Source organism: Mesoplodon mirus (assembly GCF_964341445.2).
Source record: "Mesoplodon mirus genome assembly, chromosome: 16".
NCBI lineage: Eukaryota > Metazoa > Chordata > Mammalia > Artiodactyla > Ziphiidae > Mesoplodon > Mesoplodon mirus.
Window position 1 is genome coordinate 26,126,912 of NC_138992.1, and position 26,091 is coordinate 26,153,002.

The following is a 26,091-nucleotide window of genomic DNA, read 5'->3' on the forward strand; positions in this document are numbered from 1 at the left end:
CCCTAAACCTAACCCATACCCTAACCCTAACCTGTAGCCATATCCTAACCTGTACCATAATCAAACCCTAACCATAACCATAAACTTACCCTAACCAGTACCCTAATTATAAGCCATAGCCCAACACTAACCCATTCCCTAACCCATACACTGACCCTAACCCATGGCCGTACACTAAACTGTACCCTAACCCTAATGTGTACCCTAACCCTACCTGTAACCCTCACACATACCGTAACCCTAAACTGTACCACAACCCTAAACTGTACCCTAACATGTACCCTAACTGTAACAGGTAGCTCTACACTAATCTGTACCCTAACACTAAACGGAACCCTTTCCCTAACCTTAACCGTAACCTGTAGCCTATCTCTTCCCCGTACACTAACCCTAACATGTACTCTAACCCTAACATGTACCCTAAAACAAACACTAACCCTAACACATAACCGAACCCTAAACTGTACCCTAATCCTATCCTGTATCCTAACACTAAACTGTACCCTAACCCTAAGCCTAACACGTACCCTAAACCCACCGTGTACACTAACACTAACCCATTCCCTAACCCTAACCCATACCCGAAACCTAAACCATACCTTAACCTGTACCCTAACCCTAACACATAGCTGTACACTCTGTACCCTAACCCTAAACGGTACCCTAACCCTAGCCCTAACATGTAACTGTACCCTAACCCTACCCGATACACTAACCCTAATCCGAATGCTAACCCTAATACGTACCCAACCCGTACCCTAACCCTATTCCTTAGGGGTACCCTAACCTGTTCCCTAACCCATACCCGAAGCCTAATGCTAACCCTAATCCTAACCCTAACCAGTACCCTAATCCTAAGCCATAACCTGAGTAAACCATACTCTAACCCGTTCACTAACCATAACCCATAGTCGTAAGCAAAACTGTAGCATAACACTAACCCGTACCCTAAACCTATCCCTAACCCTAACCCACAACCTAACGCTAACCCGTACCCTAACCCTAACCTGTAATCGAACCTTAACCTGTACCCTAACCTGTACCCTAACTGTAATATGTAGCTGTACCCTATCCTGTACCCTAATCCTAAACGGTACCCTAACACTAACCTGTACCATAACTCTACCCCATAACCTAATCCTAACATGTACCCTAACCCTAACACGTATCCTAAAACATACTCTAAACCTAAAACCTAACCATACCTTAACCTGACCCTAACCCCTACCTGAACCCTAACCCTAACCCGTACCTTAATCCTAACCTGTATCTGAACACTAACCCATACCCTAAACCATACCCTAACCTTAACTCGTAGCTGTACACTAAACTGTACCTTAAGCCAAACCTTAACACTAACCTGTACCCTAACCCGTACCCTAACCCTAACTCGTAGCCATACACTAAACTGTACCCTAAGCCTAACCCTAACCCTGACCCATACCTGAAACCTAACCCTAACCCTCACCTTACCCTAAACAGTACCCTAATCCTAAGCGGTATCCTAACACTAACCCTAACCTGTAGTCATACACTAAACTGTACCCTAACTCTAACCCATATGCTAACACGAACCCTTACCCTAACCCGTATCTTAACCCTAACCCGTACTCCAACCCTAAACCATATCCTAATCTATACCCTAACTGTAACACGTAGCTGTACCCTATCCTGTACCCTAACTTTAAAAGGTACCCTAACCCATAACCTAACCCTACCCTGTGCCCTAATCCTAACACATACTTTAACCCTAACATGTACCCTAAAACATAGCCTAACACTAACACTTAACCATAACTTTACCTGTACCCTAACCCCTACCCAAAGCCTAACCCTATCCCTAACTCTAACCCTAAACAGTACCCTAATCCTAACCCGTATCCTAACACTAACCCATACCCTAACCTATAACCTAACCCTAGCTCGTAGCTGTACAGTAAACTGTACCCTAAACCTAACCCATAGCCTAAACCAAACCCTAACCCTATCCCGTACCCTAACCATACTCGATACCCTAAGCCTAACCCGTACTTAACCCTAACCCATACTCTGACCCTAAACCGTACCCTAACCTGTACCTTAACCCTAACACGTAGCTGTACCCTATCTGGTACCCTAATCTTAATCCTAACCCTAACATGTACCTTAACCCTAACCCGTAGACTAACCGTAACCCATGGCCTAACACTAACCCATACACTAACACTAATCCATACCCTAACCTGTACTCTAACCCTAACATGTAGCTGTACCCTATCCTGTACCCTAACCCTAATGATAACTCTAACGTGTACATTAACCCACCCCGTAACTTAAACCTAACCTGTACCATAACCTTAACCCTTACCCTAACCTCTGCCCTAACCCCTATCCCGTACTCTGAACCTAACCCGTATCCTAAACCTAACACGTACCCTAACCTGTACTTTAACCCTAACACTTAGCTGTACCCTATCCTGTACTTTAACCCTAACCAGTACAATGATGCTAACCCTAACCCTAACCCCTACCCTAACTCTACTCATTACCCTAACCCTAACACTTAGCTCTACCCTATCCTGTACTTTAACCCTAACCAGTACAATGATGCTAACCCTAACCCTAACCCCTACCCTAACTCTACTCATTACCTTAACCCTAACACATACCCTAACCCTAATCCTAAAATATACTCTAACCTTAACACGTACCCGTAACCTAACCTGTACCCTAACCCTTTCCTGAACCCTAAACCTAACATTAACCCTAACCCGTACCCTAATCCTAACACGTATCCTAACAAAACCATACCCTAACCTGTACCCTAACCCGTAACTTAACTATACCCTGTACATGAACCCTACCATATACCCTAATGCTAACCCATATCCTAACCTGAACACTAACCCTAACACGTAGCTATACCCTATCCTGTATCCTAACACTAACCGGTACCCTAAACCTAACCCATACCCTAACCTGTACCCTAACCATAACACATAACTCTACTCTATCCTGTACCCTAACCCTAACCAGTACCCTAACCTTAACCCTATCCCATACCCTAACCCTACCCTGTACCCTAAACCTAACACATATTCTAATCCTAACACGTACCCTAAAACATACCCTAACCCTAATGCATAACCGTAACCTAACCTGTACCCTAACCCCTACCCGAACCCTAACCCTAACCGTTACCCTAAACCGTACCCTAATCCTAACCCGTATCCTAACACTAACCAATAAGATAACCCGTCACCTGACCCTAACTCTTAGCCATACACTAAACTGTACCCTAACCTTAACCTGTACACATAACTTAACCCTAAACCTAACCTGTACCCTAACACTAGCAGTTACCCTAACCCTAACCCATACTCTAACTTAAAACTGTACCCTAACCCTAATGCATACCCTAACTTGTACTCTAACCCTAACACATAGCTATAACCTATCCTGTACCTTAAACTTAATGGGTACCCTAACCCGTACCCTAAACCTAATCTGTACCCTAACCCTAATTCTAACCCGTATCCTAACACTAACCCATACTCTAACCCATAGCTTAAACCGAATCCATAGCCGTACACTATACTGTACCCTAACCCTACCCCATACCTTAAAACTAGCCCTAACACTGAACCTACCCCATAGCCTAACCTTAACCCATACCTTAACCCTAAAACGTACCCTAACCTGTACCCTAACCCTAAAACGTAACTGTACCTTATCCTGTACCCTAACACTAAGTGGTACCCTAACACTGACCCTATTCCCAATGCGTACCATACCCCTACCCCGTACCATAACCCTAACCCTTATCCATACCTTAACCTGTAACCTAAACTGCACTCAAAGCCTAAACCGAACCCTAAGCCTAACCCTAACCAGTACCCTAATCCTAAGCCGTATCCTAACACTAACCGTACCCTAACCCGTACACTAACCCTAACCTGTAGCTGTCCACTAAACTGTACCCTAACCCTAACATGGACCCTAAACCTAAACCTAACCTTAACCCTAACCATACCCTAACTGTAACCCATTCACCAACACTAAACCATACCATTAGCTGTACCCTAACTGTAACACGTAGCTCTACTCTATCCTGTACCAAAAATGGAACCCTAGCCCTAAACCTAAACCTAACCATAACACATACCCTAACCCTACACTGTACCGTAATCCTAACATGTACCCTAACCCTAACATGTACCCTAATACATACCCTAACCCTAACATGTAACCATACCCTAATCTGTACCCTAACCCTACCTGAACCAGAAACCTAACCCTAACCCTAACCCGTATCCTAATCCTATTCTGTATCCTAACTCTAACCCGTATCCTAACCCATACCCTAACACTAACTCGTAGCCGTACACTAAACTGTACCCTAACCCAAACCCATACCGTAACCCTAACCCTAACCCTAATCCATACACTAAACCTACCCCGTAACCTAGCCCAAACAGGTATGCTAACCCTAACCCGTACCTTAACCCTAACACAGATGCAAACCTGTACCCTAACCCAAACAGGTAGCTGTACACTCTTGTACCCTAAGACCAACTGGTACCCTAAACCTAAACCTAAACCGTGCCCTAATCCTAACCAGTATCCTAACACTAACACGTACCCTAACCCATAACCTAACCCTAAATCATAGCCATACTCTAAACATTACCCTAAACCTAATCCTAACCGTAACACTAACCCGTACCCTAACCCTAACCAATACCCTAACATGTACACTACGCCTAACATGGAGCTGTCCCTATTCTGTACCCTAACCCTAACCGGTACCCTAACCCTAATCCTAACCCATAACCTAACCCTACCCCGTAACCTAACCCTAACCCATACCCTAACGCAAACCTGTATCCTAACCCTAACCCGAACCCTAACCTGTACCCTAACCCGTACCCAAACTCTAACCATAACCAGTAACTTAATACTAAGCAGTATCCTAACTCTGATCTGTACCCTAACACATGCGCTAACCCTAACATGTACCCATACAATAAAGTGTACCCTAACCCTAACCCGTACCCTAACACTAACCCATACCCTAACCTATACCCTAACCCAAACATGTAGCTATACCCTATCCTGTATCCTAACCATAACCAGTACCCTAACACTAACCTGTACCCTAACTTGTACCCTAACCGTAACATGTAGCTGTACCCTATCCTGTATGCTAACACTAACTGGTATACTAACCCTAACCCTAACCCTATCCCGTACCCTAAGCCTACCCTGTACCCTAACCCTAACACGTACTCTAACCCTAACACGTACCCTAAAAGATACCCTAACCCTAACACCTAACTATACCCTAACCTGTATCCTAACCACTGCCAGAACACTAATCCTAACCCATACCCCTACCTTCACCCGTAGCCTAATCCTAAACCATATCCTAACACTAACCCGTGCCTTAAACTGTAACCTAACACTAACCCATTGCCATACACTAAACTGTACCCTAATGCTCACCCGTACCCTAACCCTAACCCTATGCTTAACCCATAACTTAAACCTACCAGGTACCCGAACCCTAATGCATACTCTAACCCCAAACCGTACCCTAACCTTAATGCATACTCTAACCTGTACCCTAACCCTAACACGTAGCTCTATGCTCTCCTGTACCCTAAACATAAACTGTACCCTAACCCTATCCCTAAACCTAACCTGTAAGCTAAACATAGCACATACCCTAAACTTAACCCAAATCCTAACACTAACCCATACCCTAACCCTAACCTGTAGCTGTAGATTAAACTGTACCCTAACCCATACCCTAACCCTACCCCATGCCCTAACCCTAAACCTAATCCTAAAAACTACGTGGCTCCCTAACCCTAATTCGTACCCTAACTTGTACCCTAACCCAAACAGATAGCTCTACCCTATCCTGCACCCTAACACTAAACGGTACCCTAACCCTAACCCTAACCCTAACCCTAAACCTAAAGCATAACCTAACTCTACCCATACCCTAGCCTTAACCAATAACCTAACCCAAACACGTACTCTAAACCATACCCTGACTCTAAGCCATACACTAACCTGTACCCTAACCCTAACCCTAACCCTAACCCAACCCTACCCTAACCCTACCCCGTACCATAACCCTAACACATACCCCAACCCTAACCCGTATCCTAAACCTAAACCATACCCTAACCTGTACCCTAACCCCTACCCGAAGCCTAACCCTAACCCGTACACTAACCCATACACTAATCCTAAACCATATCCTAACACTAACGTGTACCGTAATCCATACCCTAACCCTAACTCATAGCCATACACTAAACTATACCCTAACCCTAACCCGTACCCTAACCCTACCCCGTACCTGAACCCTACCCTGTACGCTAACACTAACCCGTACACTAATCCTAACCCACATCCTAACACTAACGCGTACCCTAATCCATACCCTAACCCTAACTTGTAGCCATACACTAAACTATACCCTAACACTAACACGTACCCTAAAACCTACCCTAACCCTAACACGTAACTGTAACCTAACCTGTACCCTAACCACTACCCGAACACTAACCCTAACCCTAAACTTAACCCTAACCCATAACCGAACCTGTACCATAACCGTGACACATAGCTGTATCCGATCCTGTACCCTAACCAAAACCTTTACCCTAAATCCACCCTAACCCAAAGCCTAACCCATACCCCGTATCCTAATCCTAACACGTACCCTAACCCTAACATATACGCTAAAACATACCCTAACCCTAACACGTAACCATAACCTAACCTGTACCCTAACCCCTACCCGAACTCTAACCCTAACTCTAACCCTAACCCTAATCCTAACCCATATCCTAACACGAACCCATACCCTAGCCCATACCCTAAGCCTAACTCGTACACTAAACTGTACCCTAACCCTAACCCTACCCAAACCCTAACACTAACCCGTAACCTAACCCTAAATGGTACCCTATCTTGTATCCTAACCCTAACACGTAGCTGTACCCTAACCGTAGCTGTACCCTAACCCTAACCCTAACCTTTTAACCTAACCCACCCCGTACCCTAACCCTAACCTGTTCCCTAACCCTAACATGTACCCTAACCCATACCTTAACCCTAACACTTAGCTGTACCCTAAACTGTACCCTAACACTTACCCGAACCCTAAACAGTACCGTAACCACTACACGAATCCTAAGCTGTACCCTAAAACTAACCGTACCCTAAGCCATACCCAAAACCTAACCCATAGCCATACAATAAACAGTACCCTAAACTTAACCCATACCCTAACCCTACCCCATTCCCTAACCCTACCCTGTACCCTAACCCTAAACCGTATCCTAACTCTAAGCCTTACCCTAACCTGTACCCTAACCCTAACACATAGCTGTACCCTATCCTGTTCCCTAAACCAAACAAGTACCCTAACTCTAACCATAACCCGTAAGCTAAACCTACCCAGTACCCTAACCTTAACCCGTTCCCAAACCCTAACACATACGCTAACCCATACCCTAAACCTTAGCCATAAACTAACCTGTACCCTAACCTGTACCCAAACCCTAACCCTAACAATTACCCTAATCCTTAAACATATCCTAAATATAAACTGTACCCTATCCCATACACTAAACCTAACCCATAGCAATACACTAAACTGTATCCTAACTCTAACCTGTAACATGACCCTAACACTAACCATAACCAGTACCCTAACCCTAACCCATACCCTAACCCTAACATTAAACCTACCACATCCCCTAACCCTAAACCTAAACCTACCGCATACCCTAACCCTAACCTGTACCCTAACCCTAACCCATACACCAACCCTAAAACTAACCCTAACCCTAAACCTAAACATAACCCTAACTCTTATCAATACACTAAAGTGTACCCTAACCCTAACCTGTACTCTAACCCTAACCCTAAACCTAATCTGTATCCTAACCCTAACCTGTATCCTAAACTGTACGCTAAACCTAACACGCAGCTATACCCTATCCTGTACCCTAACCCTAACTCTTATCGTACACTAAACTGTAACCTAACCCTAACCCATACCCTAACCCTAAACCTAACCCTAACCCATATGCTAACCCTACCCCATACCCTAACCCTACCCTGTACCCTAACCCTACCCCATGTCCTAACCCTAACCCTAACCCATACCCCAACCCTAACCCGTACCCTAACCTGTACCCTCACCGTAACACATAGCTGTACCCTATCCTCTACCCTAATCCTAAATGGTACCCTAATCCTAACCCTAACCCTTGCCCATAACCTAACCCTATCCCATACCCTAATCCTAACATGTACCCTAACCCTAACACATACCCTAAAACATACCCTATCCCTAACACTTAACCATACCCTAACCTGTACCCTATCCCCCACCCGAAGCCTAACCCTAACACTAACACTAACCCATACCCTCATCCATACCCTAACCCTAACTCGTAGCTGTACACTAAGCTGTACCCTAACCCTAACCCATACCCTATACCTAACCCGTACCCTATTCCTAACCCATACCCTAATGTGTACCCTAACCCTAACACATAGCTGTACCCTATCCTGTACCCTGACCTTAACTGGTACTCTAACCCTAACCCATACCCTAACCCTACTCCGTACCCTAACCCATACCCTTACCGTAACTCTTAGCCTTACCCACCGTAGGAACTCATTTTAGAAAGTTAGATAGGGCAGGTTAAGTAAAAATAATAAATATTTGTTAATATTTTTTCTACATATAAATATTTTCAAAGTTTAGGACCATCCATAAATTGAGGATATAGATATTATTATTCTCAATTTATATTTAGAAAGGCAATATATCATGCACTTATTGATTTATAACAAACTATTCACAAACACAATAGTAATACAACAGTTTATAATTATAATTCATGCATCACATTTCTGCTGACCTCATTGGGGCTTAGCTCCTCTAGGTACCTGAGTCAACTGGGACAACTGAGCTCAGTGCCCATGTCTCTCACCTTCTCTTGGGACTAGCAGATTAGACTGGGACATGACTTTTTCTTGATGATGGCAGAAGCACAGGCCCACATATATAATTGCTTTTCAAAACTCTACTGGTGTCATATTTACTACCCTCGCCCCTACATTTGCTAAAGCAGATCACATGGCCAAGTTGAGGTAAGATTCCTCACTTACCAAAGAACATAAATATAAGGAGGAGTGAAAACTTGGAGCTGTTAGTGTAATTATTCTACTACAGGTAGGGCACTCCACTTGTCAAGATTTTAAACTCTGTAAGTAGAATCCCTGGGTGCATATCCTGCCTCTACCATGAGTTCTGTGACCTTACGCAAATTACTAACATATCTAAGCCTGGTTCTTTATTTTAATAAATGAAGTTATCAAGACTATTTATCTTATATAGTTAATAGATACATATGTCTGGGACCTATATCTACCAAAAAGACATATTCAAAATTTTAACTATCATTAATAATGTTATTCCATAGTGTGGAAATTGAGGTTCATATGGGTTGACATGTTTAATAATAAAATTTAACATTAGTAATATGCATTGAAATTAGTGCTTGAATGCAAAAATGCAGATTACCTGACTTTGAATTTCAGTTTCTTTACATGCCATCTTTCTATCACTACGTGAAAATCATTAAGTATGACCACCACAGACAATATAAATATACTTAACAAAGTATTGTATTCTTAAACCAATATTATTAGGGCTGTATTGTAAAAATTTCAGGTTAGGAAAAAAATTTGATATCAACCTTTGAGTATTTAATTTTCATTGAAATATAATTTATTTTTCCCATTTATAAAAAAATGTGAAATAAATGACACATTGGCTTTATTAAGTACAATAAATGACCCAAACTAAATCAGATGTATTACATTGCAAGTTGGTGTGGATTACTGAGCAAACATTATAATTACATTTTGAAATTCAAACTCTAATACTGAATGTCAACTAGGACACTTGCAAAGGGGAATTGAAGCAACCAGTGTATCTTAATGACATTGTGCTACTTTAATATAAGGAACACTGTGTAAAAGTGTAAAGTCAACACTTTTAAGGTACCCATATATGCAGTGGAAATTCTTGCAACAGACACTTAAGATTATTTTAAGGAATGCATATAGCAACCAGTGCCTTCTAACAGAAAAGCATTTTTTGTAGAAACATGCCAGTCTCAATTTTCTATGATGTCTGACACTATTCCATATGTTCAGAGCTCATAATTCTGAAAGAAATTTGACAAATAATTTGCTATACATAGATTGGTTCTGACTTTTGAATAAAACTTCCTTGGCTATGGCAAATTCTAAAAAACAGTTTATCCACATGTAGCAGGTGAGTGATTTAGTAGACAAATTGTCAGGATTTTGGCCTCTGCTGCTTGAGCTATTTATCCTTCAGGGATAAATAAACTGTCCCTCCTCTGTGAGCACTTGTGCTCTAACATTTTTCCTAAAGTATATAGAGCAAAGACTCTATTTTATTTTTGGTCCTTGTGAAAATATCCCCATTATCATCACACACAGAACAAATAGTGTCACTTTATTTTTACTTCTCTATCTGAAGGTGCCTGAATTTAAACAGCAATAACTATGTACCATGGGGTTTTCTAAAGTTTCCTCATCATGCTCAAATGATTTCAAACTAAAGTTGACTGTAGTGTACTTGTTAAATGCTACTAAGATTTATCAACTGATATAGTTTTATGTACATTTCTAACATTCTTTGAGGTTTCTGGTGTTTGTTTATCTGTAAAACTAATGGTATAATTCAAACTTTAAAGTTTTGGATGATCGTGTCTAAAACAAATATGTATTTATTTCTTTATTTTGTAATTAACTAATCCATTCCATAAGGTGTGCTATTAGAATAAGAGGCAATTTTTAGGGCATGTACTCTGAACTAATTTTATTTATTTTTCTTATGAAAATACTTTTTTGAATGTTTGATCTAGAAAATCAGCCACTGATATTACTAGCTATATTTGTTTATGAAGGAAAAAGATAGAGACAGATGTAGGGAGGAGAAATAGAACAAGAAGGAGAGAGATAGTGAAAATAATACATATCACTATGTCGCACTTAATATGTGTTAGGCACTAATCTAAACATGTATTTTCATTAAATTAAAACATTCTTCTAATTTTACAACAGAGGTACCAGTATTATTCCCATTTGCCAAATGAAGAAACTAGTTACACGAAGCTAAGTGACTAGACCAAGTTCACTCAGGTAGTTAATATCCAACAGAGTTTGGTTCTTAACTGCAGTGCTATATTCAATGTTCCAAGATAGGGTAAGGGAGAGATAAAGAATACAACACAATAGCCTACAGATTTAGTACAATTAATGGCTCAGTTATTTAAGATGTAAAATCACACTGTTAAATCTCCATCTTCTTGTCTAGCATAATTAGAACCATGACAATAAACTTACTGGCTTACTGTGAACAAGCTCATTGAAGTCACCAGGCTACATGACATTCTGGGAACAATATGAGACATAGAGTAAACTAACATACGTATGTCATCAACCTGACTCTTGTTAGCTCTGCGATTTTGGAAAGCAATTTTTGGAAATATACGTATATATTTGGAATATATATATATTTAAATTCATTAAGAAACAAAAGCACTGGGTCTTTCACAAAGGAAGAGTTCAATTAAACTCATATTTAAATAGAAAATTCATGTTCCATCTCATTAAAAAATAATTTGATTGGACGTAAATGAGAACATTTGTACACACCAGTGACTGCAACATAAACAGCAGAATAATTTCTGTACATATCATATAGCCTCAGCCACTTCCAAATTCTAACCTGGTTTTCTAACCAGTGACACAATATCTCCATCTCCCTACATCCTCTTGTTACCCTCAACTGAAGAGGAAAATATTAACTTATTTTCTTTAATCATAAATTTCTCCCATAAGGAGAAACCAGTGAATAATCTGGAAGTTAGGAGGCTTGGGGTTTGAGTACCAACAATCTATGTGATTGTGAGCAAGACACAGTATGGCTTTGAACTTTATTTTCATCATATGTAAAATGAAGAAATTGCAAGAATTTATACCTGGAACAACTTACATCTTTAATACGAAATGACAGGGAGTTCATAAAAATAAAAATTATTTAAAGAACAATATTTAGATTTACTAATGAATGTATAAAACATTATGGTATTGAAAGTATCTAAGAGCAAAATGTCTCAACATTTATAGAAATGAGTTACTATTTTTTCTTTTCATAAAACCACTTTTTTGGTCATTATTCCATCTTTTTAATAACATACAAGTATGGGCAAACAATTAGGCCATTAGTCAATAAATGCTATTGCACAACATGTTTATCCAATACATTTAAGAAAATGAATTAGATGAGAATTGAGAGAAGATAGAACTACAAAGGAATGGCAAGAAGGACTTAAGGCAAAGTCAGGAATATTTTTATAAATGAGAAATTATAAAATAAGGTGAAATAGTGAAAGAATGAAAAAATGGACAAGAAAGTAAGCATAGTGAAAAAATTAGATAAAATATTTGAAAGTGACTGGAATCAGGGAGTTTGTGTTCATTTTCAAGGATTCTTTCAGTGAAAAAGTATGGTATCTCCAAAGAGAAAGATTTCCAAGAATTTCACATTTGTTATTGATGTGCCATAAGTGTACTAATCAAGTACAAATGTTATCACAAGATGATTCATGAAAGAACCTATTAAATTTTCATTTTTTGAAGATAGTAACATTTGTTTCTAGTCATTCTTTCTTTAATTTGATTTGTTAGAAGAATTTGATGACCTTAGATTTCTTTTATTGGTAATGTTTAAATTCTTCCCCAAATTTCATTAGGCCAATGTGAAGATGAGCCCACATTATCAGAACAGACTTAAAAATATATTTCACTTTTAGCTCTACAGAATCTTAAAAAGGTATATGATTACATTTTAATGCAAATGCATCAGTTTTGAAAAAACAAGGTTAAATTAAGCTTTTTGATTCCAAGTTAACATTTTTAGAATTAATTATGCTTGCACTCTACTAAGAATCCTTCTTTGAGATTTTTCTTGTTTCCTGAAGTAGGCTTGTATCACTATAAACTTCCCTCTTAAAACTGCCTTTGCTGTGTCCCATGTGTTTTGGATCATTATGTTTTTGTCTTCATTTGTCTCCACATATTTTTTAATTACTTGTTTGATTTCTTCAATGACCCATGGATTGTGTTGTAACATATTGTTTAGCCTCCACACATTTGTGTTTCTTGCAGTTTTATTCTTGGTTTCTAGTTTCATAGCATTGTGGTTGGAAAAAGTGCTTGATATGATTTCAATTTTCTTAAATTTACTGAGGCTTTTTTTGTGGCCTAGCATGTGATCTATCCTTGAGAATGGTCCATATACACTTGAAAAGAATGTGTATTCTGCTGCTTTTAGCTGGAATGTTATAGATAGATAGATAGAGATATAAATAAAATCCATGAGGTCTAATGTGTCATTTAAGGACAGTGTTTCCTTATCAATTTTTGGTCTGGATAACCTGTCCAATCTTACATCTAATGAACTATCAGAAACAGGAATTGAGAAAACAATCCCATTTACCATTGCATCAAAAAAAAACAAAAAACAAAAAACAAAATACTTAGGAATAAACCTACCTAAGGAGGTAAAAGACCTATACTCAGAAAACTATAAGACAATGAAAGAAATTGAAGATGACACAAACAGATGGAAAGATATACCACATTCATGGATTGGAAGAATTAATATTGTTAAAATGACTATACTACCCAAGGTAATCTACAGATTCAATGCAATCCCTATCAAAATACCAATGACATTTTTCACACAAGTAGAACAAATAATTTTAAAATTTGTATGGAAACACAGAAGACCCCAAATAGCCAAAACAATCTTGAGAAAGAAGAACAGAGCTGGAGAAATCAGGCTGCTTGACTTCAGACTATACTACAAAGCTACAGTAATCAAAATAGTATGGTACTGGCACAAAAACAAACACATAGATCAAATGAACAGAATAGAGAGCCCAGAAATAAACTCAGGCACTTATGTTCAATTAATGTATGACAAAGGAGGGAAGAATAAACAGTGGAGAAAAGAAAGTCTCTTCAATAAGTGGTGCTAAGAAAACTGGACAGCTACATGTAAAATAATGAAATTAGAACCTTCTTTAACCAGATACAAAAGTAAACTTAAAATGGGTTAACGACCTAAATGGAAGACCAGAAACCTCAAAACTCCTAGAAAACATAGGTGGAACCCTCTTTGACATAAATTGTAACAGTATATTTTTGGATCTGTCTCCTAAAGCAAAGGAAATAAAAGTAAAAATAGACAAATGGGACCTAATTAAACTTAAAATCTTTTGCACAGCAAGGGACACCATCAACAAAATGAAAAAAGCACGTACTGAATTGGAGAAAATATTTGCAAATGATATGACTGATATATAAACAGTTCATACAACTCAACATCAAAAACACAACCCAATTCAAAAATGGACAGAAGACCTGAATAGACACATTTTTTGGTCCTCTGAAGAGGACATGCAGATGGCCAACATGAACATGAAAAGATGCTCAATATTGTTAATTATCAGAGAAATGCAAATCAAAACCACAGTGAAATATCACCTCACATCTGTCAGAATGGCTGTCATCAAAAAGAACACAGATAACAAATGTTGGTGAGGTTGTGAAGAAAAGGGAACCCTCATGAACTGTTGGTGGAATGTAAATTGGTGCATCCACTGGGGAAAACAGTATGGAAGTTTCTCAAAAAACTAAAAACAGAACTACTGTATGACCCAGTGATTCCACTCCTGTGTATGTATCCAAAAACAAAAACAAAAAACACTAATGCAAAAAGATACATACACCCCAATATTCATAGCAGCATTATTTACAATTGCCAAGATGTGGAAGCAACCTAACTGACCATCAACAGATGAATTGATAAAGAAGATGTGGTATATCTGTTTCCAAATCTGAAGCTACATCTAAAGCACAAGGAATAAAAAGTTTCTTCCCTTAGAAGAACTCTGCTATCAAGTGTTTAATTTTTTTAACCTTCTGATATTATCTTACACTTTACTCTTATTTTTGTAAATGTTTATCACCTAAGCCTTAAGCACCTACAGATCTCCCATATAAACATGATGTGCTCATGTAAGCACTTTGATTAAGTCATACTTTTTACAAAAGGTTATGCCTTCTACGTGTACATACATTTTACATATAAATAAATCGTTTGTCCATTGCTTAAATCAATTCAAAGTCACTTTGAAAAATTAAGTTAATTCATGCTTAAGTTGAAATGTATAGACATATGAATGCTATATTTGAGATTGATATTTGAAACTTAACATGATATTTTTATCTTTAAACTGTAATAGCATGGCAATTTTTATACCTTCAAATTCATATTATTTTATTAAATGATACTTAAATAGCTAAGAGTAATGACAGGAAAGATAGTGACAAATATATCCATGCTCTTTTCCCCTCTAATGCCCTGGTAGGCAACTCAGCAACTAAATTAACCATCACAAAACTTTGGAGTCTGATGAAGATTCTTTTTACAGCTAAAAATTTGAGTTCTCAGTGGGATAAAAAAAATATGCAAGTATAGCTGTTTAATATTTTTGACAGTGGAAAAAATACTAAGTCTTTGAAAGAGTCTGGAGTGAACTCCAACCAACCCCTTGATTTTCTGAGCAGATTAGAATGACTGATATTGATAGATCCCTTACTGCTTGTAACTATAGGCAGGTTAAGATGTTCATATTGATTGCTTTTGCACTGGGGAAGAATACATTTTATTTGAGGGTAACCTATTACAAACTGTACCTGAAAAGAAAGAGGTCTAAACAAATACACTGTCCTAAAAATTAGAAGTCCTATTTGCTCACCTAGTCAACATCAGGCCACTGAGAAAAACACTCACACATTATATTTCACTGTCTGTCTAATCTAAAGGCTAAAACAGACTTTGAGATCCCATACCCAATGGCTAGAGTATCATGATTGACATAATAAAAAGCAGGAGGAAGATCAATCTGAATGCGAGAGTAGATTGCATGCATTTATCTCTGGGCTTTCTATCCTGTTCCATTGACCTATATTTCTGTTTTTGTGCCAGTACCATATTGTCTTGATTACTGTAGCTCTGTTGTATAGTCTGAAGTCAGGGAGTCTGATTCCTCCAGCTCTGTTTTTTTCCCTCAAGACCGCTTTGGCTATTTGGGGTCCTTTGGGTCTCCATACAAATTTTAAGATGTTTTGCTCTAGTTCTGTAAAAAATGCCATTGGTAATTTGATAAGGATTACATTGAATCTGTAGATTGCTTTGGGTAGTATAGTCATTTTCACAATATTGATTCTTCCAAATCAAGAACATAGTATATCTCTCCATCTGTTTGTATCATCTTTAATTTCTTTCAACAGTGTGTTATAGTTTTCTGCATACAGCTCTTTTGTCTCCTGAGGTAGGTTTATTCCTAGGTATTTTATTCTTTTTGTTGCTATGGTAAATAGGAGTGTTTCCTCAATTTCTCTTTCAGATTTTTCATCATTAGTGTATAGGAATGCAAGAGATTTCTGTGCATTAATTTTGTATCCTGCAACTTTACCAAATTCATTGATTAGCTCTAGTAGTTTTCTGGTGACATCTTTAGGATTCTCTATGTTCATGCACCTATGGTCAACTAATCTATGACAAAGGAGGCAAGGATATACAATGGAGAAAAGACAGTCTCCTCAATAAGTGGTGCTGGGAAAACTGGACAGCTACATGTAAAAAATGAAATTAGAACACTCACTAACACCGTACACAAAAATAAACTCAAAATGGATTAGAGACCTAAATGTAAGACCGGACACTATAAAACTATTAGAGGAAAGAAAACATAGGAAGAACACTCTTTGGCATAAGTTACAGCAAGAACTTTTTTGATGCACCTCCTAGAGTAATGGAAATAAAAACAAATGGAACCTAATGAAACTTCAAAGCTTTTGCACAGCAAAGGAAACCATAAACAAGACGAAAAGACAACCCTCATAATGGGAGAAAATACTTGCAAACGAAGCAACTGACACAGGATTAATCTCCAAAACATACAAGCAGTTCATGCAGCTCAATATTAAAAAACAAGCAACCCAATCCAAAAATGGGCAGAAGACCTAAATAGACATTTCTCCAAAGTAGACATACAGATGGCCAAGAAGCACATGAAAAGCTGCTCTGCATCGCTAATTATTAGAGAAATACAAATCAAAACTACAATGAGGTATCACCTCACACCAGTTAGAATGGGCATCATCAGAAAATCTACAAACAACAAATGCTGGAGAGGGTTTGGAGAAAAGGGAACCCTCTTGTACTGCTGGTGGGAATGTAAATTGATATAGCCACTATGGAGAACAGTATGGAAGTTCCCTAAAAACCTAAAAATAGAACTACCATATGACCCAGCAATCCCACTACTGGGCATATACCCAGAGAAAACCATAATTCAAAAAGACACATGCACCCCAATGTTCATTGCAGCACTATTTACAAGAGCCAGGACATGGAAGCAACCTAAATGCCCATTGACAGACAAATGGATAAAGATGTGGTACATATATACAATGGAATGTTACTCAGCCATAAAAAGGAATGAAACTGAGTCATTTGTAGAGACATGGATGGATCTAGAGACTGACATACAGAGTGAAGTAAGTCAGAAAGGGAAAAACATATTTCGTATATTAACACATATATGTTGAACCTAGAAAAATGGTACTGATGAACCGGTTTGCAGGGCAGAAATTGAGACACAGATGTACAGAACAAACATATGGACACCAAGGTGGGGAAAGTGGTGGTGGTGGGGGTTGATGTGATGAATTCAGAAATTGGGATTCACATATATACACTAATATGTATAAAATGGATAACTAATAAAACCTGCTGTATAATAAAATAAATAAAATTAAATTCAAAAAAAGTAGATTGCTATAAAGGATTACTTAATGGAAGCAATGGGAGAAAACTTTATGGAAGAAATAGAAAGAAATTTTTTTTGAAAATATCAAAACACACAAGAGAAATACGAAATTATCAATCTTGGATTAAAGAAATCATCTTGGTCAGAAAGAGATGAAAACTAAATTAATATTTTGAAGTACCAACTAGATAAAATATGACACACCACAGAACAAAGGTATAAAGACTTGGGAAACATAAAGTTAAGAGACATGAAGATGAGTTCCAGGAAAGCCAATATTTAAATAATAGAAGTTACAACATAAGTAAATATTAACAGGTGAAGGAGAAATAACAAGGACAGGGAATAAAGAAACCATGTTAAACCAAAGAAATACTTGTTTTTCAGTTTGAAAACGTTCACATAAATCATAAGTAGTAATATTGAAAGACAAGAAATCATTTATGCTGGTGAAGTTTCTGAAGTTCATAGATGAAGATAAATTTTGAAGAGGTCCTGGACAGAATGAAAAGGAACACGAAGGGACATGATACTTTTCATTTGTACCGCCTGAATCCAGAAATTTTATTTAGATTTCTATTTTTAAACAATTAAATAAAATTATACTTTTTGGAGAGTAATGTGTACGGTATGAGCCCAAGATTAAAATGATGCCTATATATAGATAAATGTATGGAAATACATACACCAAGGAATTAATACTGATTTCTTCAGAGAATGTGATATAGGAAGGGGTACAAAAGATTATTAGAAGTAAAGGAATTTTGTTTCTGACCATGTTGGAATAATTTCTACTGGACTTACCCTACTTCTGTAAATGAGGGTTTAGACCTAATTAAAATATATGTACTTATTATTTTCAGAGACTGGAAAACATATAGAATAGGACTAGCATTTCTAACTTATGATAAGCAGATAATATAAGCCCTACAATCTTGGATATCTACTTGGTGCTGTTTCCTAACCATGGTGCAAGAAGGAAGCCAAACAGTGTACAGTAGCCTCACTGAGCTGTGGATATGTAAATTTATATTCTAGATGAATTATGTTGCTGGAATTTGTGAGCCACAGTGTTGAAGAAGATGGAGTTACACTGAGAAAAATCTCCCAAGATTTATAGAGATACATCTTTAATCCCGCTTCTGAATACTAATCTTCATATATATATATATATATATATATATATATATATATATATATATATATATAGGCGGTATGTGGGCCTCTCACTGTAGTGGCCTCTCCCGTTGCAGAGCACAGGCTCCGGACGTGCAGGCTCAGTGGCCATGGCTCACGGGCCTTGGCTCTCCACGGCATGTGGGATCTTCCCGGACCGGAGCACGAAGCTGTGTCCCCTGCATCAGCAGGCGGACTCTCAACAACTGTGCCACCAGGGAAGCCCCTGCATATACATATATTGAAAACCACAAGTAAGGAAAAACTACTGGAGAACAGTAAGAGGATCAATTTTCAGAGCTCATAGAGGGTTAGGCTAGGAGATGTTCCTGTTAAGACTTGAAAACGTAGAGAGACCATGAGGAATAGGCAGGTTTTTCAGTGGAAATTCAAGAGTTATAATGCCTTAGTAGCAAGGCTAAACTAGACCAAATCAATAGGCTCTTTAAGACATGTACTAAAAATCTTTAATAAAACTTGAAAACAAAACTCAACAAATCAACTCTCAAGTATGTTAACTGCCAGCCACACACTAAATGAAGAAAAAAAATCCAGACCATCAAAAACATAGCACAAGCAACTCCTGTTTTTGAAAGTTTGCTTTATGCCACTTTGTTTTTACCAAAGACCTAGATTAATACCTGTTTTCTAACTGTAAGAAATCTGAAGAGGATTTTTGCTTTTGTGAAAAAAGCCAAAGAGGAGAAATAGCTTTCAGCATGTGTGTGTGTTTTGCAGTGAGCTGTTATAGAGGTAGCAGGTGCGCCAAAGCAGCAAGAGTGGCGTCACAAAGCTCCTTCCCCAGGAACTACACTCAGCATCTCAGCATCAAGACGCCAGAGCTTTGAGTTGTGTCTGTGAGCACCTGTGCTTTATCTTGACTTATTTTGTGTATCACTTAGCAAGATATGTCCTAAGGTAGTTGCTTCTTCACTTTACACCAGTTAGGCTTATGAAAGGTTTCATAGGAGCTCTCTACTTTCTGATAGCAGGGGAAGCCTGTACTTGTACTGTCCAACATCCAGTCAAACTTATTATACATGCAAAGATGCATGGAAATTGTGACCCAAACAAGGAAAAATTAAGTTAATAAAAACAGACCCAGAGATGACATAGGTAATGAAAAGTATGAAGGTAAAGTTGAGATGTGAAGAAGAGTTCCAGAAGAGCTATTACTCAAATAACAGAAGTTAAAAGATAAGTAAATATAAACAGGTGGATGTGAAACAGTAAGGAAAATATCAGAAACCAATATCACTCACATAAGAAACCAATTCTTGTTAACTCAAGCAGAAAAGAAATGTTTTCAGTGAATATTAGTTAGCTCACAAAATTTGCAAAAATTCTAGAGAACCAGACTCAAAAAAGCAGGTGGGTATCAAGAAATCTTCTCATCAAATAATATAGACCAGGGCTTCCCTCGTGGCACAGTGGTTGAGAGTCCACCTGCTGATGCAGGGGACGTGCCCCGGTCTGGGAAGATCCCACATGCCGTGGAGGGCTAGGCCCGTGAGCCATTGGCACTGAGCCTGTGCATCTGGAGCCTGTGCTCCGCAACGGGAGAGGCCACAGCAGTGAGAGGCCCGCATACCACAAAATATATATATATATATATATATATATATATATATATATATATATATATATATATACACACACACACCATATTAAAGCCAGGATTTCTCACCATGGACAGTACTGTCCTTCAGAACCTTTGGGAATGTGTTGGAACATTTATGGTGTGAGAATTTGCTATTGGTATTCAATGTGAGGGATCAGATATTTTAAACGTTCTGCAATGCACTGGGTAGTCCTCCACAAGAAAGACGCAGTTATGGAATCTGAAAACCACAGAATATTTACCATTATGTGTCTGGACTCTCAATTTATCATTCTAAATAATCTCTATCCCTCTACCTTTACATCATTCCTTCAGTATTAGGCATCTAAACGAGATCATTCATTCGACCATGCATACTTCACATTTCATGTTCTTGTTTCTGTGAATGGGGGAGAAAAAAATACCTACTTCCTTTTTCTTCCATAATAGGATTCCCTCTTAGATGAAGCCTTTTCAAATGTTCGGTGTCTAGAAATTACATATGTCCACCACAGTCTTTCATCACTGCTTAATTTTATTCTCATAGAGACCCTCTCTACAGATGAAAAAGATGTCTGCAGGCAACCTCAAGCATATTTGGACCCACTCTGCAAGTATTAAATCACACGTAGGGGTCCTGACTGAACCTACCCATGTCCAATCCTGAACTAAACACGGTTGCTCTGTGAGTAGTTACATACATCCTGTGTCAAGAGTCAAGTTCTATTCCATTTGAACTTTATGGCATGTGTTCCTCATGAGATAAAGGAGTTCTGTTTACAGATAAAAGGAAAGAGTTACTTGAGAGTGAAACTAAAAGACTTCCTGTCCTGTGGGTATGCAGACATTTCTTGTTTTTGATGTGTATAAAGCAGTGTAAATCTATTGAGTAACTAACTAATATAGTTTTTAGAAACTTTGAAAAAAATTGTTGTGCATACACATAAAAAGAAAAATATATTTTATGTGGAAAGTATAGTATATAAACAGTTCTTTTCAGATAAAGACCATGAAAATGAAAAACATGTTGCTTGTTTAAGGCCAGATAAAGTTTTATTTTATTGTTGATACACACAGCTACACTTTTACCACTGTTTTTAGCTAAAGTTGTATATTTGCATTTTTAAGTGAACTGGACTTGAATAAACAAAAGTGTCCTTTATTCCCCATTTCAATTATTAATGAAATAAACACCAAATGTAGAGGAGCCAGATTTAAGACCATTTGTGAAATGTCAGCTAATATCAAAGCAATGCAGTAAAAGCACAGAGTAATATCTCAGTGAGTTGGAGAAAGTTCTAGTAAAAATAGCTTGCTTTAATATATATCAGTAAATATTATCATTTTTAACTTTTCCTTCTAAATCATTATATCTATAAAATTCTGCATTGGCTTCCAGCATAAATAGAAATGCCAGATAATGTCCTTCTTAACACACATTTATTTTGTATCACTCACAGTTATATTAAAAGATAGCATGAACTTAAGCAAATATACTTTCAACACAAAACAGGAAAAATGTAGGTTCCAATCAGATTCTTTGTTGGAGAGAGAAAAGCTTAGAAATAAGTTTAGTCAATCTACTATATGTGAATAGCTCTGTGAATTTATATAAAATTTAAACACTCTGAGAATTAATTTTCTTACCTTTAAAATAAGAAAATATTATAGAATTTATTATTTCAACAAATACCTTTTAGAATATTAGTCTTTATGCCTAATGCTATAAAATAGGAGCAAATAAATGTGATTTGAATGTTATCTCTCCTCAGGAATCTTGCATACTGTGGGCAATCTAAAGTAGTAGAATGCCAGTAAACAGTCATAAGAGCAATAGTAGCATGAATACAAAGTGCTAGTAGGAGCACATAACAGGAGACTCTAACACATTATGGAGGATCAAGGAAGTTTCCTATGGAAATTCAAAATTGAGGTTTGAAAGGTGAGTAACATTTAAGCAGATGAAAACTCCTAGAAATGAGAGACAGCCTAGACGTTTGAAAGAAACAAACAAAAAGTACAGAATGTTTAGAGCATAGAATATATGGGAGTGATTTGAAATGAGGTTGGGAAATTATTAAAAGACAAATTGATAAGTTTGCCTATAAAACATTTAAAGATTTTAAGCTGAGATCAAAGTGGAACATTCTGCACCTGAGAGATAAAACTGCTGATCCTAAAAATTTAGTCATATATGAAGCCTGCATGCCAGAGTTTAGTCTATAAGTCACATAGAATTAATTTCTAAGATAATATGTTCTCTGAAAGGTCACCCAGAGTATCTACTACCCAGTGGGCACTCATGTCAACTGAGGCATGATTCTGTCTGTTTCTAAGGAACTTCCCCAAATTTAATCCTTGGCTTATTTAGATGTCCCCACCACATGTATTCTCCAGATTTAGAAATTCTACTTTACATCCAAGGTTGGGATCACATTCTACTTTTTTAAAAAAGCTACTCTGATGTTTCCAGACTTAGGTCATGATGTTAAATATCTATGCCTAACCATATAAAGCAAAATGGTTTTCTTTTCTTAATGAGGCATGATAGTATGGAAACAATTTTCTCTGGAAGAAATAACACCAACATTTTACTTTCATTTCTGTCACTTGTTCCATGATGTTTGGCAGCTCAGCTAATACAAGTCTCAAAATTCTAGTTAGTTATATTTCTTTAGTTCTCATATTCTAGGATTGTTAGTTTTCACTACATTTGAAAATAACAATAAAATAATATTACTTACATTTCTAATCAGCTTTTACAATATAAAAGCTATCATAAGCATGGATCCAATCATAATCAATCACCCCATGGTCAAATACCTGTCGAAACATGTTCAATATTATACACTAGAGTAATGTGTAAAATATCAGTGATAAATCATTTGATATTATAGATGAAACGAACAAAGTAAGCATTGTATTTTGACCTAGAAGATCTTCAAGCTATAATATTTACTGAGTAAAAGAAGAGACAAAACATAGCATAATTTGATTCTAAACAAGTAATAAACAAACCAAAGGTCTTTTCTTTTATATGTACATGTGCATATAAAAACATTGGAACAATTATAGTATAATCATCAAAATTTCAAAAGTGAGAGTAGGAAGAATAGTTGAAGGATGCTTTTACACTTTAGAGAATTGTAAATTGTTTGCATTTTCAAACAGCAGTATACTTCTGTGTTGCTTCATTTTTATTTAAAGGTCAAAAATTTGAAGTAATTTTTTTGAATTCTGAAATAGCCTGATTACTGGTATTGCATATAATTTTATTTCCAACATTTTGGCATTTCTAGGGATTTTTGCTGATCTTTAATTTGTTTCAGTTCCTGATATTGTCAAAGAAAATTTGCACCAGACAAGTCAAACAGGCAAGGAAGACTTTATTCAAGATTATTGCAATATGGAAGGAGATTAAACTTACCTCCACTGAAATAAGAGATAAAAGAGAAATTAACTACTAGGGAGAGTAGTAGAAAAGCACTGGAGGACATTAAGGAAGAGATTGGTCAATGTGATTAGGCCATCTGTGTCTCCTAATTGGTGCATATCAAAGTTAGGTCCCTGCCTTCCCATAGAGACTAGGAGACAGGGTCCCTATATTTCTTTTTTCCTTTTTTTGTTAATTGAAGTATAGTTGATTTACAATATTATATTTATTTCAGATATACAGCATAGTGATTTGGTATTTTTGCAGATTATACTCCATTAAAAGTTACTACAAGATAATGGCTATAATTCCCTGTGCTAAATAATATAACTTTTGTTACTTATCTATTTTATACATAGTAGTTTGTATCTTTTAATCCCATACCCCTAATTGCCCCTCCTCCTTTCCCTCTCCCTCTTGGTACCACTAGTTTCCTTTCTGTATCTGTGAGTCTGTTTCTGTTTTGCATATGCATTCATTTGTATTATTTTTTAGATTACACATATAAATGATAACAGTATTTGTCTTTGTCTGATTTATTACACTAAGCATAATATTCTCTAGGTCCATCCACTTTTCTGCAAATAGTAGAATTTCATTCTTCTTATGGCTGAGTAATATTCCATTGTGTGTGTGTGTGTGTGTGTGTGTGTGTGTGTGTATGTGTATACCACCTCTTCTCTATCCGTTCTTCTGTTGATGGACACTTGTCAAAGAGATGGCTCCCAGATCTTTGAGAAATTTATTCCTGGGCTGTAAAACTGGCAAAAGACTGGGAGAAGATTTAAATCTCAAAGGGGCAGAGAAAGTTTACAATTTTAAGTTTTCTGAAGTAAATGTTCTAAAGAAAGGGAGATCCAGGCACTTATAGGAAGAGACCTGTCTAAAATTTAGACAAGCTGAGGGGAATATTAAGGACTTCTTGGTCAATACCATACATGTAACGTTCCAAAGAGGGCTTTTGAATTGAAAATAAAAGACTCTGTAATGGAGATTTTAACCAAGTCCTTTTCTCTCTCTTTCTCTCCTTCCCTCAATCTTTCTCTTCCCTCTCTCTCTATAACTGAGAAAAAGAGTACAAAGATAATATACTACCATTTTATAGGAAATTAAATTTAAAATGTATTAGAACAGGAATAAAAATGTAACACTGATAAAGATTTTCTGGGTTAATAAACTTTTCACCTAAGTTATATGATCAGAAATTTTTAAGCGTTAGTCAATTACTCTAGAATTGCAGAGTGAATTACTGCAAGCTTTTCTAAGTGTTTTTCCCCTATTACTTATTATAATGAATCAACTATTTGCATTTAGAGAAAGAAAATAAAAAGAAAACAGTGATATAATTTTGTTATATTTATGTAATTTTGAGTTGATACCCTATACAGATAATTTGTAAGTAAGAATGTCCTGACTTATGTATCCTTTCTCAGAAGTATGCAGGTCATGGACAATGCCTTTCATTTCTGTACCTCAATAAATTAAGTCAATGTCCTCACATGCAGTGGGCATTCCATAAGAACTGGTTGAATTCACAAATAAATGAATGATAATGTGGTTGTTTGGTCTAAGTTTAGTAGTAGGAAGATTAGCATTAACTCTCACAGTAGAAATTAAAAGCTGTGTTATTTTTATGAAAAATTAAGTCCCTTGATTTAACAATGTATAAAGGATTAGAAAATCCTATTCAATGCTCGTTTAAAAAGGTCATTTACATTAACATGGACTTGGCCTTTAATAGTGTGGGAGTCAATTTTGGGGGGGAAAGTAAGTGATCATTATGTTAGCATATTCTTTTATTTCTAAATTACTGCTCTTTTCTCTATTATTATTTTGGAATATCATTCAAATTCTTC

General features: G+C 37.1%; 1 pseudogene across 1 annotated transcript in view; it reads right to left on the reverse strand.

The window, feature by feature from the left end:
• Positions 1-23,607, reverse strand: part of LOC309791704 (phosphoethanolamine/phosphocholine phosphatase-like) — a 40,985-nt pseudogene extending 17,378 nt beyond the window's left edge. Inside the window, exon 1 of the transcript in view lies at positions 23,547-23,607. The product of the transcript in view is annotated as a phosphoethanolamine/phosphocholine phosphatase-like (transcript). The remainder of the gene's footprint in view (positions 1-23,546) is intronic.
• Positions 23,608-26,091: the final 2,484 nt, after the last annotated feature.